A 16,927-nucleotide genomic window follows, 5' to 3' on the forward strand; every position below is an offset into this window, starting at 1 on the left:
TCCCATACCTTCCCTCATAATTGTTGACTTTGCCTCATACTTCTTCGGGAAAATAAAAGCCATCAGAAAAGAATTCCAATGTCTTCCCCAAACAAATCTGGGAGCCTGCGCCCATCTCTGCCAATGCTCCCTGCCCTCCATCTTGTTACTGAAGGAGACGCCTGTTCTGCGTGGTATATTGTGCACAAACTCTCCTTCGCCCCCCCCCTTCTGGAGGAGTTTGTCCGGAATAACCACTTCTCCCCTGCATTTCAAAGATTCTCCACCACGGCAGCCCCTCAGCACAGAAGCATGCTATATTATCTACCATCTATAATAAATAAAATAACTTGCCCTTTACCACATCCCGCCTTCAGCTACCGCCCCATTTCTCCATTCTTCTTCATAGCAAAGCACCTCAGAAGAGTTGCCTCCAATGACATCCTTCTCTTCCTCACCTCCTTTTCTCTCCTCCCACTGGCTACAATGAAACTTCCACTCCCACCAGAGAAACTGCTCTTGAGAGAGGCTCAACTGACCTCCATTTTCCCAAGGTTAGTGTGTGACTGATTAACCAGCTTACTCAAACTCTAATAACTCTCAACACAGTTGGTTGTGCCCTCCTTCTTGAAATGCTCTTCTCTTAACCTCCACGATTCCCAACTCTGCTGAACCAAGACAGAGATGAGGAAGGTGTATTCAAGGAGCAGGAAGAAAACCAGTGTAGCTGGAATGTACTGCATGATGTGAAAGTAGGATGGCACCAGGTTGGAACTCAAGGGGACACGGCATCATGTAAGATCTGTTAGGTGAGGAGAAGGATCAGGGAGATTTTGAGATTTAAAGCAGGTGATCAACATGCTTTTAACTGACATCTTTACATGTCATTCTGGCTATCTGTGAAAAGTGTGAAAAGTGGGCTGCACCGGTATGAGGGCAGGATCATGGGCAACAGTTAGAAGGCTCCTACTAAATTCTCAATAAGGGTTTGTTGGCTTGAATTAAACTGGGAAGAGGAAAGGAAGGCACCAGTAAGCAGAAATGTCTGTAGGACAGAAATAGAACCAAAGAGTGAAACTCCAGGGGGTAGATAAAAACCTCTTGGAATTAGTGAGAGGACAATCTCACCCATGGGATTTGGCCCAGTTCCCAGCAAACCCAAGAAATTGTCAAATAGGCTCCCTGTCTGGATGTGCTCATGGAGCACATTTGCTCCTCCAAACGGTGAACACTCAGCCTTCCTTAGCACCTGTGATTCCTATCTGGCGATGTTCTGCAACACGGAGAATTTGACTCATTTTCTTTCAGTGTGTCTGTCATGTCACGTTACTCTTCAGGTCCTGACAGAACACTCTAGAGGCATGACGCATTATTACTTGACACCAGTTACCCAGTGCTGCGCCTCATTAGAGGGAGCAGGGAAGGCACGGGCGAGGGGTAACCCGCTTTGTACTATCCCGACTCCCTCCACGACTCCATTAGTCTCTTGATCTTTCTGTGGTTGTCATTAGGGGCCCAGAGTTTTATGTCCTGGTCAATTTCCAAATGACAGCTCTTAGTGTCAAAGTGATCAAGGAGAGCTGCTTTCCCCTCCCCGCAGTGACAGCCGCAGACAATCACAGGAAATTGATCATGTTGGATAAACTCACCTGATCCTAAAAATGATATTGGCTCCATGCTCCAGGGCAGGGCAAAAACAACTGAAAAATAATTGCCAGTACACCCCAAAGGGAAATTCTTTCTTTTCCCCAAATTTGGCAATCAATCTAACCCAGCGCACGTGATGAAAAATCACTGCTGTGAAGAACGTAATTCCACTTACACACCAAAACACCATGGCAATTTGGTTCGATTTGGGGGCCAGTCTGTCTCGGTTTTTATTTTTTCCTTGTGAAAGACCTTTTTTACAAGGGCATCAAGGACTTTGGTATACAAAAAACAACAACCACATCTAGAACAAATAAGCATGTCCCGCTGTCCATTCCTATCCATCATGGTTAGATGAACCAGTCTTCAGCCATGTTTTGATTAGTCCCCCTCAATTTTTAAAACATTAAAAAAAAATTTTAAACATTAAAAAAAAAATACATGGAGCAAGGTTCTTTCTCCACCTCATCTCGGAGTTAAATGTACTATCTTCAGAAAACACACAGCAGTTTGTATTATGCTGGTCTTTCACATGTGGAAAGTCTCTAGGATGGGTTTCTTCATCTCTCTGGAAGTGAGGGGTCCAACTTGACCACTCACTGTGATTGAAACAGAGGCTTTCTGTAACCAGGAGAAACAGTTTGCATTTCTTTACATTTAATTTCCAAATGCGGCCAGGGCTTTTAATCTTGGCATCCTTTGAATTTTTAAGGAAGTACTGGGGAAGGCACTTTGGGGAGAGTTGCTCTCTGAATTAGTAAGAGAGCCTTCAGGGTTAGGTTGTGCTGGTCTTTGAAGATCTTGAACTAATTAAGACATGTCTGCTCACCGCTCACAGTACCTCACTTTCCATAGCAAAATGACCTGGTGCTCATTTGTATGTTATTTTGAATGCGTTTGATTTGTAGTTTTCTCTGTGAAGGGTCCGCCCCCTCCCCAAGCCCTTCAGACTAGAGGTTCTCAGTCACCATGCTCACCCCTACGGAGCCACCCACCATGCCAGTTTGCTTTGACACATCCTACTGGGGTATTTCCAGCTAGAAAAATGACCCTGATGGTGTGCAAGGAACCAAGCAAGCCATCTGGAAAAGAAAGCCAGATTCAGAGACCTAGCAAATGAACGAGGATCAAATTCCAGAGCTGCGTTTCCTGGACTCTTCATTGTCTTAATGGTTGCAAAGAGGTTCCGTAGTCAATAAACAGACAAGAAACTCTAAAAGTGTTCAGGGAGAAGATTAATTGACCAAGAGCAAGGGAGACATTGGCAGGCAAATGACAGGCTTGCCCAGTGTCATCCAAGGACAGCATCTAGGCTATAAGCAGTTGTGTCCACAGTACTTCCCACCCATAAAATATAGTCTCTTATCTACATATCTATGCATATCTATGCATCGATCTATTTACAAGATGGGTATATCTATTTTTCTTCACGCTTTTTCCTGGTTGTATAACAAAGGCCATAGAAATTAGAAAATAAAAACTGCAGTTGGAAATGGTGTGGTGCCCCTGGTTTCTCGATCTACACTAGAGGCCTTTGTGGTCAAGGAGTTTTGACAAATCTAAGGTTAAATATACTCGAATATAGGGTGATCTAAGATCTCAGGATGAATGAAGCTCAGTCAACTAGTTAGGCGGTGTAGGCTCAGGTGCAATTCCAGCTACACTGTTGACTTATCGCTGTGTTTCTTTGGGCAGGCTTCCCAATCCCCTGTGCCTCCGTTTCGTTAACTTTCAATGGGCCAATAGTAACGCCCACAGCGTTATTGTGAGTATTTAATGAATGATGTATATGTAAAGCAACTATTACCGTTCCTGTGTTTTGGTCATCTTGGGCCCAGGTTTATAAAGTTCTTAGAAGTCCATACATACAATGTAAACTTGAGCATGACTATGAAGTGTTTACTTCTCTTCTAGACTCCAGTTTATATTTTCCCCTTGCCTATTTGACTAAAACCAAGAAGTCCACGCCATCCAGTAGAGTGACTGCATGTGACTATTGAACACTTGAAAAATGACTTAGACAATCTGAAGTGTGCTGTAAGTATAAAATACATACCAGATTTCGGGGGCACCTGGGTGGCTCAGCTGGTTAAGCAACTGCCTTCGGCTCAGGTCATGATCCTGGAGTCCCAGGATCGAGTCCCGCATCGGGCTCCCTGCTCGGCAGGGAGTCTGCTTCTCCCTCTGACCCTCCCCCCTCTCATGTGCTCTCTCTCATTCTCTCTCTCTCAAATAAATAAATAAAATCTTTAAAAAAAAAAAATACATATCAGATTTCAAAGACTTAGTACCAAAAAAAGTAAAACACCCCATGAATAATTTTTATATTGATTACATTTTTTAAAAGATAATATTTGTATATGCTGATTTAAGTATAATATATCATTAAAATTAACTTGCCCTGGTTTTTTTTCCCTTTTTAATGTGGCCATAGGAAAATTTTTAATTATATATGTGATTCACTTATATTCCTGTTGGACAGTGGTCGTCTAGAGGATAAAGACGCAGAGATAACCCAAAAATCACCAAAGGAGAGGTGTTTGCCAAGTTCACCAACACCCTGAGAGCCAAACTCAAAAACGTCAAGGTGCACCCATACTTATGTACCTCAATCCCCTGTTGTACCCACACGTCACAAGAAGTGTTTTGCATCTGGCCCAGCCGGCCTCTTCCCTTCTATTCCTGCTTCCTCTGACGATGACAAGTAAACAACCACTACGAAAAAAGGTCTAAAGCAATGCTGTCTCTCAGTGTGGATGAGCCACATTGAAGTGCTTGGATGAGTCACCAGTTGTTAATGGCTTCTGGACTGGACAACTCAGCTGCAAAGCATAAACTCCCCATATTTTCTTGAATATAATAATTGAGATGAATTGTCAAAACAATAGAAATAGAGCCTCCTCCAAGCAAATGAGCTCAAACCATTCCCCTAATCCTAATCAAGCTCTACATTTTTGTAGGTTACAATAATAACCTTTATTTAAACATTGGCCTCCATTTAAAAGTTGCGGATTGGCCTGGCAATGAGAAGTGTTTGTCCCATAGTAGGCTTACAAAACAGAAAGATGTATGGTCTGAGAGGAAGCAATTCAATCTCCCATTTGCTACTAGTTGCCAGGTGTTGCATTTGGACCGCTGAAGTCTTCAAAGGCACACACCTTGACTAATTGCAAGCTGAGTATGGGATGTAATGGCATGAAAGAGATTAGCCGTGTGAGGAGGCTTGAATCAAAGGGTCTTTTCTAGATGTAGCTGCTGTTCCTGCCTTTCACTAAATGACAAAATACTTTTAAAAGATCATAAAACACCACACAGTGTGCTTCTCAGGTTTCCAAGGCCCCATTAGTGAAGCGGTTCTGTGTATGAAATGGCATGTCTACACAACCACAGTAGTTTATTTTGCACCAGAGATTGTATATGTAATTTTCTTTTCTTTTTTTTTTTAAGATTTTATTTATTTGCGAGAGAGAGAATGAGAGACAGAGAGCATGAGAGGGAGGAGGGTCAGAGGGAGAAGCAGACTCCCTGCTGAGCAGGGAGCCCGATGTGGGACTCGATCCCAGGACTCCAGGATCATGACCTGAGCCGAAGGCAGTCGCTTAACCAACTGAGCCACCCAGGCGCCCTGTATATGTAATTTTCAACGTGACACCTTCAAACTGCTGACAAAATAAAGGTAAACTCTTTCCATTCAGAATTCCAGTAACACATCCTTACAAAGACTAATTATTTATAGAAAGTTCAAGTTAGAGGTGGCGGCCATGGAGAATGAGGAAGCTACTGTAAACAACTGTTTTGTTGTGCTCTGGGAACGAATGCCCCATTCTTTGATTTGACCAAATATCTTAAATTAATTGATCCACTCCATGAAATGTATTCACTTCAGAAAGGCAAATCTGTATTGTTTTAAAGAGCAGATGTCGGGCGCCTGGGTGGCTCAGTCAGTTAAGCGACTGCCTTCAGCTCAGGTCATGCCTCCAGGGTCCTGGGATCGAGCCCCACATCGGGCTCCTCCCGCTCAGTGGGGAGTCTGCTTCTTCCTCTCCCTCTGCCTGCCACTCCCCCTGCTTGTGCTCTCTCTCTGTCAAATAAATAAATAAAATCTTTTAAAAAAAAGAGAGAGCAGATGTCACTTAGTTGAGTCTTTGGACCACACAGGAAGCACAATGGTAAGAAAAGCGGGATTAGGAGAGCTGTCTTCTTCATCTCTCAATTCTACCCAAGTAACCATGGATTAATCACTTAACCTCTCTGGGCCTCTGTTTCCTGTTAGTAAATTCAGAGTAATAACTCCAGCTCTTCTCTACCACTTCTCTACCACACAAAGATGTTTGGATGGCTAGCAGAAATAAGAGTTTGGTTCATTCCCCTGCCATAGCCCATGGGAAACATAGACTTGACTAATCACCCCATCTTCTAATCCCACTCCTCCTCCTATCACCCATCCAGCTCAAAAAGAGAGGCAGAGAGGTAGAAGAGAGTTCTGTACAGCAGGACTCAATGAGAAAAAATAGTGAACTAAAATCGATTCATCCTTTAGCTAGGAGTTCTGAGTTTTCGTGAAACCGTTAAGGATGAACCGTTAAGGATGATCTAACTTCGTAAGCCCTTAAATTCCCAGTGTCTTTTCTGTCTCTAGGACTCTACTAGCCTCTGAAGGCAATGCAAGGGACCCTTCAGACATGATCATCACACATTATTTATTATCTTGCCATGGAGAAGACATCATTCATAAAGTCAGCAGTGGGCAACTTTTGAAAAATGGGGTAACAAGTTATCCGCCCCTGTTCCACTGTAGTGCTAAAGATAGAAGGAGGAGAGAGAGCAAAGACCATGCCTAATCTCACATGTGGTTGACAAAGAAGTGGAGAAAGGACAGTGGGGTTCTGCATAGGCCAGCTCTTGAAGTTCATTATGTGGTGGAAGAGAAGCAGGGTATTGTGTTGCATCCAGAACACTGAATGTGAAGAATACACTATTTCACAATATGAAACATACAGAATTAAATGCATGGATTTTGAATATAAAATATCAGATTTCAGCAAAATGTTTGTAGTTTGCTGCTTCAATTTATCCTGCTCAAGGGGACATACTCACTTCCCTTTGCCCTTAATGGTTCTTTGGTGTAAGTTTTTCAGAACTTAATTTCTTGGATTCTTCTGATACCACCACTGGTACTTGTCACTCAGGCATTTCAAAAGACAGATCGTCAGAGAGGATCCTCACGGAGGCACAGGGAGAGCATGCTAACTTTCATTCTTCTAAGAAACAAATGCGGATAGGTCAAACCAAAGAAAATGACCAACTTCTGTGAGGTCCTCAGAAGTATCAGGCTGTATTAGGGGATGTTTATGGAGACAAATAGCACGCATCCGTAAAGAACTCAGTGTGCAATAAACATACCCAACCTATCTTTTTTTTATTTTCAATCTACCTGTCAATAAAAGTGAGTTCAAAAAGCCCGGGAGTTCTGTCAGGCAAAAGGTTTACACTGGAGATTCTGTTTGGAAGCAAAGAGACAGAAGATAAAACTTTTGCCTTTATGTTTCCTCTGAACTTGTTGTTTTCTGACCTGAAAATGCTTTTGACAAGAGGAAACAACACACAAGACAGGACTTCTGCTTATGGATGGAATGACAGAAACTGAACTTATCCTCCTGCCTTAACCAACAATAACAACAACACAGGACAAAACCTGTGACTAGTTTTCAGACATTAAACAGTAGACAGTGTAGAACTGTGATCCCTGAGAAAATGGTGACTGACTACAATTGATGAAGGCAATTTTCAGGACACAGGGCAGGGAGAGAGAACTTGAACAGAGGCTAACAGTCCTCTTAAGTTGAGGAGAGAGAGATCAGAGTTCAGAGAAGCCAAGGCAGCTGAAATTTGAGGGATAGAGAATCAGGGATAAGGGAACTACATAGTGAGAGAGCTCTGAGTATCTGTAGAAGGGTCCTTTCAAGTCCTTTGCTGAGTACTGATCTTCACATGCAAGAGAAGAAATTACCAGAGTTGAGAAAAAGAATCATCAGAAATGAATATACACAATAATTTCCAAAGCTCACACAGAGCTGGGAGCAGTCTGGGCCTCCCACCCTGGACAAGGTGGAAAGACATTGTCATATGGGTAGAATCCACAAAAGGGTATCACCTTAGTAAGGAATAAAAGCAGACCAGGACTGAAAGCTCCTCTGGACCTGCCCTAACAAAGCGTATAAGCAAATCAAAAAGACAAACTGATTCCAAGTCACTTAACTGTGTACCAGAATAATACTCAACAGTATTTTTAAAAACACAACAATAATATAAAATAATTAATAAAAAAATTAATCTAAAAGTAGGCAGAGAATGAAGATAAAAGAAACAAAGAAGAGATGGAACAAATAGAAAACAAATAACAAGATGGAAGTTTTAAACTCAATCAAATAGTTCATCACACTGACTATAAATTGTCCAAACATCTGAATTAAAATACAGAGATTCTCAGATTGGATTAAAAAGCAAGACCAAACTGTATGTTATCAAGAAACCTACTTGAAGGGGCGCCTGGGTGGCTCAGTCGTTAAGCGTCTGCCTTCGGCTCGGGTCATGATCCCAGGGTCCTGGGATCAAGCCCCGCATCAGGCTCCCTGCTCAGCAGGAAGCCTGCTTCTCCCTCTCCCACTCCCCCTGCTTGTGTTCCCTCTCTCGCTGTATCTCTCTCTGTCAAATAAATAAAATCTTAAAAAAAAAAAAAAGAAACCTACTTGAAATATAAAGACATGGATAAGTTAAAAATAAAAGAATGGAAAATTATATACATAAAAAATACTAATAAAAGAAAAGTTGGAGTGGCTATATTAGACAAGGTAGATTTTAGAACACGAATATTACCTGAGATAAAGACAGAGATTTTATCATAAAGGGGTCAATTCATCAAGAGGACATAACAATCTTAAGTTATGTACCTAATAACAGGGTCAAGAGGACATAACAATCTTAAATTATGTACCTAATAACAGAGTTTCAATATATATGAAGCAAAATTGACAAAATTTAAAAAAATAGACAAATTCACAATTGCAGTTGGAAAGTTCAACACTCTTCTCTTAGGTAGAACAAATAGAGAGAAAATCAGCACAGATACAGAAAATTTCAACAAACTTATCAATGAACTTGGCCTAATTGACATTTAGGCTCCACTCAATAGTACCTAGAACAGTCACCAAGATAGATTATACTGTGGGCCATAAAACAAGCTTTGCATACGTGTGGGGTGTGTGTGTGTGTGTGTGTGTGTGTAAATTAATGAAATTGAAAACAGAAAAACTCTGAAAATAAAAGTTTGGATTTTGAAAAGATGACCAAAGTTGATAACCCGCTAGCCTGACTGGTGAAAAATAAAGGACAGAAGACACAAATCACTACATCAAGAATGAAAGGTAGGATATCACTATAGATCTTACAGCTGTTTAAAAAGATAATAAGGGAATATTTTGAATTTGATGCCAATAAATTTGACAACTTAGATGCAAAGATAAAATTATTTGAAAAACACAATCAAAGCTCATTGTAGAAGAAATAGATAACCTGAGTAGCCTTATTTATAATAAAAAAAAATTAACCCATAGTTTAAAACCTTCACACGGAGAAAACTCCATAAAATTTGACATGAGAAATTATTTATGAATTCCTCCAAACATATAAGGAATAAATAATACAAATCCTATGTTAATTTTTTTCATAAAAAAGGAGTGAACACTTCCTATCTCATTTATGAAACCAAACTTACCTTGAGACCAGAACCAGATAAGGCATTACAATGAAAAATAATTATGAACCAATTTCCCTCATAAACATAAACATTAAAATCTTAACAAAGTTTTAGAAAATCAAATCCAGAAATACATAAAAAGGATAATACCTTATGACCAAGTGGAATTCCTCCCAGGAATTCAAGATTGGTTTAATATTCAAGACCAATTGATATAATTCGTCATCTTAACAAACTGAAAAAGAGAAATCACAAGTTCATCTCAATAGATTTGGAAACAGCATTTGACAAAATTCAACATCCATTCACAATAAAAGCTCTCAGCAAACTGAAAATAGAAAGAAACTACTTCAACTGATAAAGAGCAGCTACCAAAACCCTAGAGCAAACATTATACTTAAAGGTGAAATGCTTTCACCCTAAAACCAGCAATAAGGTGGACTTCTTTCTCTCAGAGACTGGGAGAAAATATTGCAAAATATATATTGGATAAAGGACATGTATCTTTAAAATTCAATAGTAAGAAAAACAAACCAGTTAAAAGACAGGACAAAAAATTAGGTTAGGGGCACATGGGTGGCTCAGTCGTTAAGCATCTGCCTTCGGCTCAGGTCATGGTCCCAGGGTCCTGGGATCGAGCCCCTCATCGGGCTCCCTGCTCCGCGGGAAGCCTGCTTCTCCCTCTCCCACTCCCCCTGCTTGTGTTCCCTCTCTCGCTGTGTCTCTCTCTGTCAAATAAATAAATAAAATCTTTTTTAAAAAATTAGGTTAAACACTTCACTAAAAAAAGATACACAAATGGCGAACACAGAAAAAGATGCTTAATATCATTAGTTTTTAAGGAAATACATATTAAAACCACAATGAGATACCATCACATACCCATTGAATGGCTAAAATTTTAAAAACTATGCTGATCAGGATATAGAAGAACTAGAACCCTCTTCACTGCTGGTGGGATGCAAAATGGAAAACTGTTTGGCAGTTTTGTTTTGTTTTGTTTTGTTTTTCAAATAGGCTCCATGCCCAGCATGAGGCTCAAACCCACGACCCCAGACCAAGACCTGAGCTGAAATCAGGAGTCGGAAGCCCAACCAGCTGAGCTAGCCAGGTGCCCCTGGCAATTTTTTTTAAAGTTAAAAATACACACACCATATGACTCTCAACCCCTCTAAGGTATTTATTAAAAATAAATTAAAAATATACATTTACACAAAGTCTTGTACTCAAATGTTCATAGCAATTTTATTCATAATAACCAAAAACTAGAAACATACAAGTGTCCATCAATTGTTTAATGGATAAAAAATTGCAACATATTCATTTAATGGAATACTACTCAGCAATAAAAAGGAATAAACTAATGATACATAATAAGTAATATGAATGAATCTCAAAAATGTATGATAAAAAAGAGAAACTGATCACAAAAACTGCATACTCTGTGGTTTGTGTGAAACCCTATAAAAGACCAAACTAGAAAAAGCAAAAGGTAAATCAGTGATTGTCATGGTATCAGAGGGAGGAGGAGGAGAATGCCTACAAAGGAGCACAAGGGAACTTTTGGGGGTGATTACATTTGCTGGTATAGACATCTGTATTGAAATTTTCGCACGACTATGCCATTTTCATTTCTCTTGGGTATATCCCTAGGAGTAGAATTACTGGGTTATATGATAGCTCTATGTTTACCTTTTTAAGGAACTATATCTATATCATGATTGTAGTGATGGTTATACACTGTCTGTATTTGTCAGAACTTTAAAAATTGTACACTTACAACTGGTCAGTTTTTGCATATAATTTACACTGCAATAAAGTTAATTCTTAAGCAAAGAAACAAAAAAGTTGAGATCAAACAGGAAAAAAATCATGAATAACCCTGAATTATGCAGTTTACTGATGCACAGTGTTCAAATTAACAAGATGCCACCAAATCTCTATTTACTCTGTGCTGTGTAGATCCGGCCAAGTCCAAAATCTTACGTGCCTACTCAAGAATTGATAGGAACATAGGCATTAGAGAGAAAAGGCTAGGGTTTCACTCCTGGAGCCATCACCTACCAGCAAATGGACATGTGGTATGCTAGTTCAGTTGCCCCCTAATCTCCCCGGCTTCAAGCATTCGCCACCTCCCCTTGACACCTCTCCCACCCTTTGCAAAAAGCATTCTCTGTGAGCATTTCAGATTAGGGTTTCCTTCTTTGATCTTTCCAGGGTTCTTCATGGTTTCTATGAATATCTTTCCACTGGGAAGATTCTTACACTTGACTTTGTGTGTGTGTGTGTGTGTGTGTTCTGTCATTTTTAAAGTCTTGGAACAGAACATTGTGTGCTCAGTCCACCTTCTTTTATCTCTCAGAGCTCAGTTTCCTCGTCTAAAAATTACAGTTTTCTCTCAGTGTTGTTAGAAGAATCAAGTAGCATAATGATGTAAAAGAACTGTCTAAAAGGGAAACCGAGGGGCACCTGGGTGGCTCAGTCGTTAAGCATCTGCCTTCAGCTCAGGTCATGATCCCAGGGTCCTGGGATGGAGCCCTGCATCAGGCTCCCTGCTCAGTGGGAAGCCTGCTTCTCCCTCTCCCACTCCCACTGCTTGTGTTCCCTCTCTCTCGCTGTGTCTCTCTCTGTCAAATAAATAAATAAAAGCTTTAAAAAAAAAAAAAAGAACTTAACTCTTTCACTAATAAATTTTTCTCATCTACATATGTCCTACTTGAGCCCTCCCACTCTTCCCAGGAAATTCCTAACGTTCATTTATCCACAAAGACAAATTAAATTAGTGCTGGATTTTTAGAATGAGAAATAGATGAGAGATGATAGATAGATGATAGAGAGAGAGAGAGAGAGAGAGATAATAGAAAGGAAAAAGTTGTTTCTTGTTTTCTAATGTTTTTAGAAGAATATTAAATATATTTATAGCTATCTTTATTTAAAAGTGATGAAGCTGAAGTCAAGCATATCAGGAAACCTTCCCCTGGAGTGTGTCTTCTAAAATCCTACCTTCAAACACAATGAAAATACATCTATCATCTTTTCTCCACCCTAAACACATATTTGAAATTCTTAGAAGACTTTTTAGCTTCTCCCAGCAAGTAGAAGTAGGTTCTCTGCTCCTAATTGCACAAAATTGCAGCACACTCACCTGATAGTGTCTGCTCAGTGGGGCCTGGAGCCACCTGGCCACAGGTTCTCTCGGGACAACAGGGAGTGCCCGAGGCGACAGAAGGGGCACGGAGGCGACATGGGAGCCGACGTGGGAGCCGACGGACCCCCGAGACAAGAACGGGCCATGTGGGCAGCCCCGCCTTACACTTGCTCCGCACTCTGGTCCAAAGTGACGCTGACCATCTAAAACCATGTCCTGCACAAAAGCATACGCATATCAGGTCTAAGTGCCAACTGTATTTAGCTAACACAGGAAGATTGAACTTGGCCAGAATCAGCCAACAGACAAACCAGTTCTCAGTCCTGTCCACCTGCCAGCGGAGGTCGGTCAGCCCCCCATCCGCCAGGAGACCAGACAAGGTCAGTGACTCACGCCGCGGCCCCCCTGCCGCGGGGCAGCTCGTCACGCTGCAGTGAGCAGGCACTTGTGACCGAGACACTTGCTCACAGGACTTCCGATGCGATAGAGACGCCTGTGAACATGGAGGAATAGAGAGTGACATTCCTTATGTTGTGTCAGTTTTCAAATCCAGGGAGATGGAGATATAGATGTCAGGTCCGAGGACAGGCTGGTCTCACTGCCCATGGACATCACACTGTCAGCACCTGTCCGCTCAGCAGGCCGTGTGCCTTGAAGTGGAAGAATATGCCTGATTCCTCCCCAGCCTCTCCTCCCCGGGCTGCAGTGGCTATAAAGGGGGTGCCTCCCCTCGGTCTGTGCCAGCACATGGAGAGCAGTCAGGGGAGACCACTTATAATTATTTGACGCAGATGGTCATTTCTTTAGCATATACACCAAGCAGCCTCTTACAGGGTGTTGAACTGCCTATCAAGCCCTCCTCCCGCGCAAGCCTGTGGGCCATCAGGCAGTATATTTTAAGCAAAGAGGAACCTTCTCGGACCACTCTGGACGCCCATTGGGTGAGACAGGCAGAAGTGTTTTAGGAAACCCTAAAAGAATGATGAGTTTCTGGGTTCGTGCAACTTAAGAGCCAGACACAGACGCAGAAGCTTGCCCGTTCCTAAATGAGGTCATCAGAGTGTGTGGAATCTATCATTGGTGCTGGTAGGCTTCTCAGCCCGCAGTCCATTGAGTTTAGACCATGTGAATCCATAGCAGGTTGTAAAGTGTAGAAATGGACCCTCACACGAACACTGAGCTAAGACTCATCTTCACTATTCACTGGTCCCAGCGCAAAGAAAGGATCCCAGGGGCCGGGAATGGCTGGAAAACGCAGGTCTCCACATTTTAAATGAGAAGGGAACATCAGGGACACACTAGCCAGGTGGTTTCTCAAATATTGTTTGAGTAGCACATCTCATTTGCAAACAACACTGTGGAGTGAGCACCAATGTTTAGGACAAGAAAAGCAAAACATTTTGGAAGGAGAGTTTTGTGGCCCAGAGCCTGGTCCGTCTTCCTTCCTCGAGAGTTCTCGGAGGAAATCTAGCTGTCTTCAGGGTACAGTTTGGAAAACACTGATTAGTAACGCTCTCTCTATGTAGAAGGGCCAGAGCCCCTGGGAAAAACCCTCATCTCCCTCTCCGACGGCCAGGTAGGTGTTCCATGCGGACCCCATGGACTCTTAAGCATTTCTTACAAAAGTGCAGTGACCTACTTGGACAAAGAGCAAGTTGGTTCCCTTTTAGCTCTGAGTTCACTCACGTATACCGTGGGGTCCCCTGAGGGGTGACACCATATAGACTCTCCAACACAGCCGGCAAAGCCCCTCCAAAGACACCTTAGTCTCATCAGGCCATGCCACCGGGAGCACACACCCCCAGCCCATGCTATGTATTTTGTGGTAAATTTATAAGGAGGTCCCACCTGCCCAGGGAAAAAGAAACGGGGAGGCAGGCATCTGAATCTGATCAGTAAGGACAGACCATCTGTGAGAATATACGACCCTCTACTCCTTCCCACCCTCCCCTCAGCAGGATTTTGCTGGTTGAATTCTCTAAATAACTGCACTTGGCCTGGCTTTCTGTAGACATGGCAGAAAAAAAATCATTCCTGTTCACGAACAGAAATCTCCTCAGATTCTTATCCATGCATCTTCTGTGCATTTTAAAGTCTCTTCACAAAAACTTGCACCATTCTTAAAAAAGGCCAGCTCTCTGGAAAGTGTATCTTAATCTCAGAGTACAAGGTTGGTTTATATGCCCAGGCCATCGTGACTCCGAAGCGGTACCCATGTTTATTTCATGGTTCACATAAGGCTTCCTGCCCAGTGCGTTCTCCATGCATCTTTTCCCTAGTCAAGTCAACATCAGTGCCTTTTTAAAAACATAGTAAATCTCTTTGATTGGGATTTGAGGCTGCAATCATTCAATTTGTGTTCAACTCAACTGTCTTATGTCCTCGTGGGCCAGCCTGTTCACCTGGCAGGGCCAGCACTGCATCTCCCCATGCCTGGGATGCCGGTGCATAAAAGCAACAAAAAGGAGCATTCGAGCAGGAGAGACAGGCTTTTGCTGGTTCTCCTGCTACTGGGATCCCAGTGATGATGGACAGGAAAATGACACGTGGTCACTGCTCTAAAAATAGTAAGGCCGCCCCTCCCGTATAGAGATAGACGCAGACCTATGAATTTCAAAGGGGAAGAGACAGATGCACATATGTTGCCTATGAGTGATCTTAGGCAGTCTCCCAAATGCCAGGAAAAATATTTCTGTAGGGAACTTGTTTTAAGAAGAGCATATCTCCTGAAGTGTTAATGCTCTGTTCTTTCCTTTTTTATTCATTCATTCCATCACCTGACATTTATTGAACAACTACTATATGTAGGCATTACCCTGCGCACGGATGCATTCCCTCATTCCCTCATCGTATATGGGTTCATTGAACAACCAAGTACTAAAGAGGTCTTTAGAGTCAGGAGCCTTGCCAGGTGCTGGGCGTACAGAGAACAAAGACACTGGCCCTCTCTAGAAGGTCAAGGGGCATTAGTGCTGAGTCAGTGGCTGCTTAGTACGCGGCCCTCGCCGAGAGCTCTATGGTCATTGTCTAATTCAAGAGTCACAGCAATCCTGGCCCCGGTTTACAGAGGAGGAAACAAGGACCCAGAAAATTGGAGGCACCATTGCAGACCTTTCTAATTCCAAAGCTGAAATGCCTTCTAGCTGACTGATGACCATAGCATAAGAAGAAAGGATGCGCTATAAGAAAGAGACATAGAGAATAACATCGTAGCACCATCCTTTCCGTCCAAAGATGACAGCCATTTCTATTTTTCTTTGTGCACCTGTGTTTAAAGAGATGAGCAACGTGGAAAAGAGTTTGGCAGTTGCTCAAAAAGTTAAACATAATTGCCATATGACTCAGCAATCCCACTCATAGGGATATACCCAGAGAAATGAAAACATTTCTTTATACAAAAATATGGACATGAATGTCCATAGCAGAATTATTCATAGGAGCCCCAAAGTGAAAACAACCCAAATCTTCATCAAATGGTGATTAGAGGGGCACCTGGGTGGCTCAGTCAGTTAAGCAGCTAACTCTTGATTTCGGCTCAGGTCATGATCTCAGGGTCCTGGGATCGAGCCCCACATCGGGCTCTGTGCTCAGCAGAGAGTCTGCTTAAGGATTCTCTCTCTCCCTCTCTCTCTCACACACACACACACACATAAATAAATAAATCTTTTTTAAAAAATGATGAATGAGTAAACAAAAAGTGGCAAATCCGTACAATGGAATATTATTCAACCATAAAAAGGAATGAAGTACTGATACATCCTACAAGGTTGATGCTAAGTGAAGGAAGCCAGACATAAAAGGCCACATGTTGTGGGATTCCATTTACGTGAAATGTCCAGAATAGACAAATCATCCACAGAGACAGAAAGTGGATGGTTGCAGGGGGCTGGGAGGAGGGTGTAAGAGAGACTGACTGCTAATAGGTGCACAGTTTCCTTTGGGAGTGATGACAATGTTCTAGAATTAAACCGTGGTGATGGTGGCGCAAACTCGTGAAGATACCAAAAACCACCGAACTGTGTACCCTTTAAATGGTGACTTCTATGATATGCAAAGGACATCTCAATTTGAAAAGAGAGAGGGTGGAAAGGGCTGCCGTGAGTAAAGATGCCAGTGAGGATTCTGCACCCTCCTCCCCTCTAACTCATGGCCCAAGGAGAGCTTCCCTGAAGGATGCTTTCCCAGCTCCTGCTGCTTCAGCTGCTCACAACAGGGAGCAGAAGTCAGTCTGCCCGACACCCCCATCCCCAATGCAGGGCAGCTGGGAGGGCAGCCCTTGGCAGAGTTGGAAAGCAGGTGACATGTATCTCCCCGGCTCCCGGCTGTCCTTTCCCTAAGTAGGCCCTGGGCCTCTTGTCAGGAGGCCCTAGTCTCAGCCCTGCCAATAACTTGCTTTT

At 42.4% G+C, this 16,927-nt stretch overlaps 1 long non-coding RNA gene across 2 annotated transcripts in view; it reads right to left on the reverse strand.

The window, feature by feature from the left end:
* LOC118533763 (uncharacterized) overlaps positions 1 to 16,927 on the reverse strand; it is a 108,921-nt gene that overhangs the window by 35,829 nt on the left and 56,165 nt on the right. The window contains exon 7 of one of the 2 annotated variants that reach the window (XR_013443355.1): positions 9,552 to 9,617. The exons of the other annotated variant lie outside the window; for it this stretch is intronic. This is a non-coding gene — a long non-coding RNA (uncharacterized LOC118533763). Of the gene's footprint in view, positions 1 to 9,551; positions 9,618 to 16,927 lie in introns of those variants that run through there. 2 annotated transcript variants of the gene reach the window in all.

The sequence above is a fragment of the Halichoerus grypus genome, chromosome 13, assembly GCF_964656455.1.
Source record: "Halichoerus grypus chromosome 13, mHalGry1.hap1.1, whole genome shotgun sequence".
Classification (NCBI taxonomy): domain Eukaryota; kingdom Metazoa; phylum Chordata; class Mammalia; order Carnivora; family Phocidae; genus Halichoerus; species Halichoerus grypus.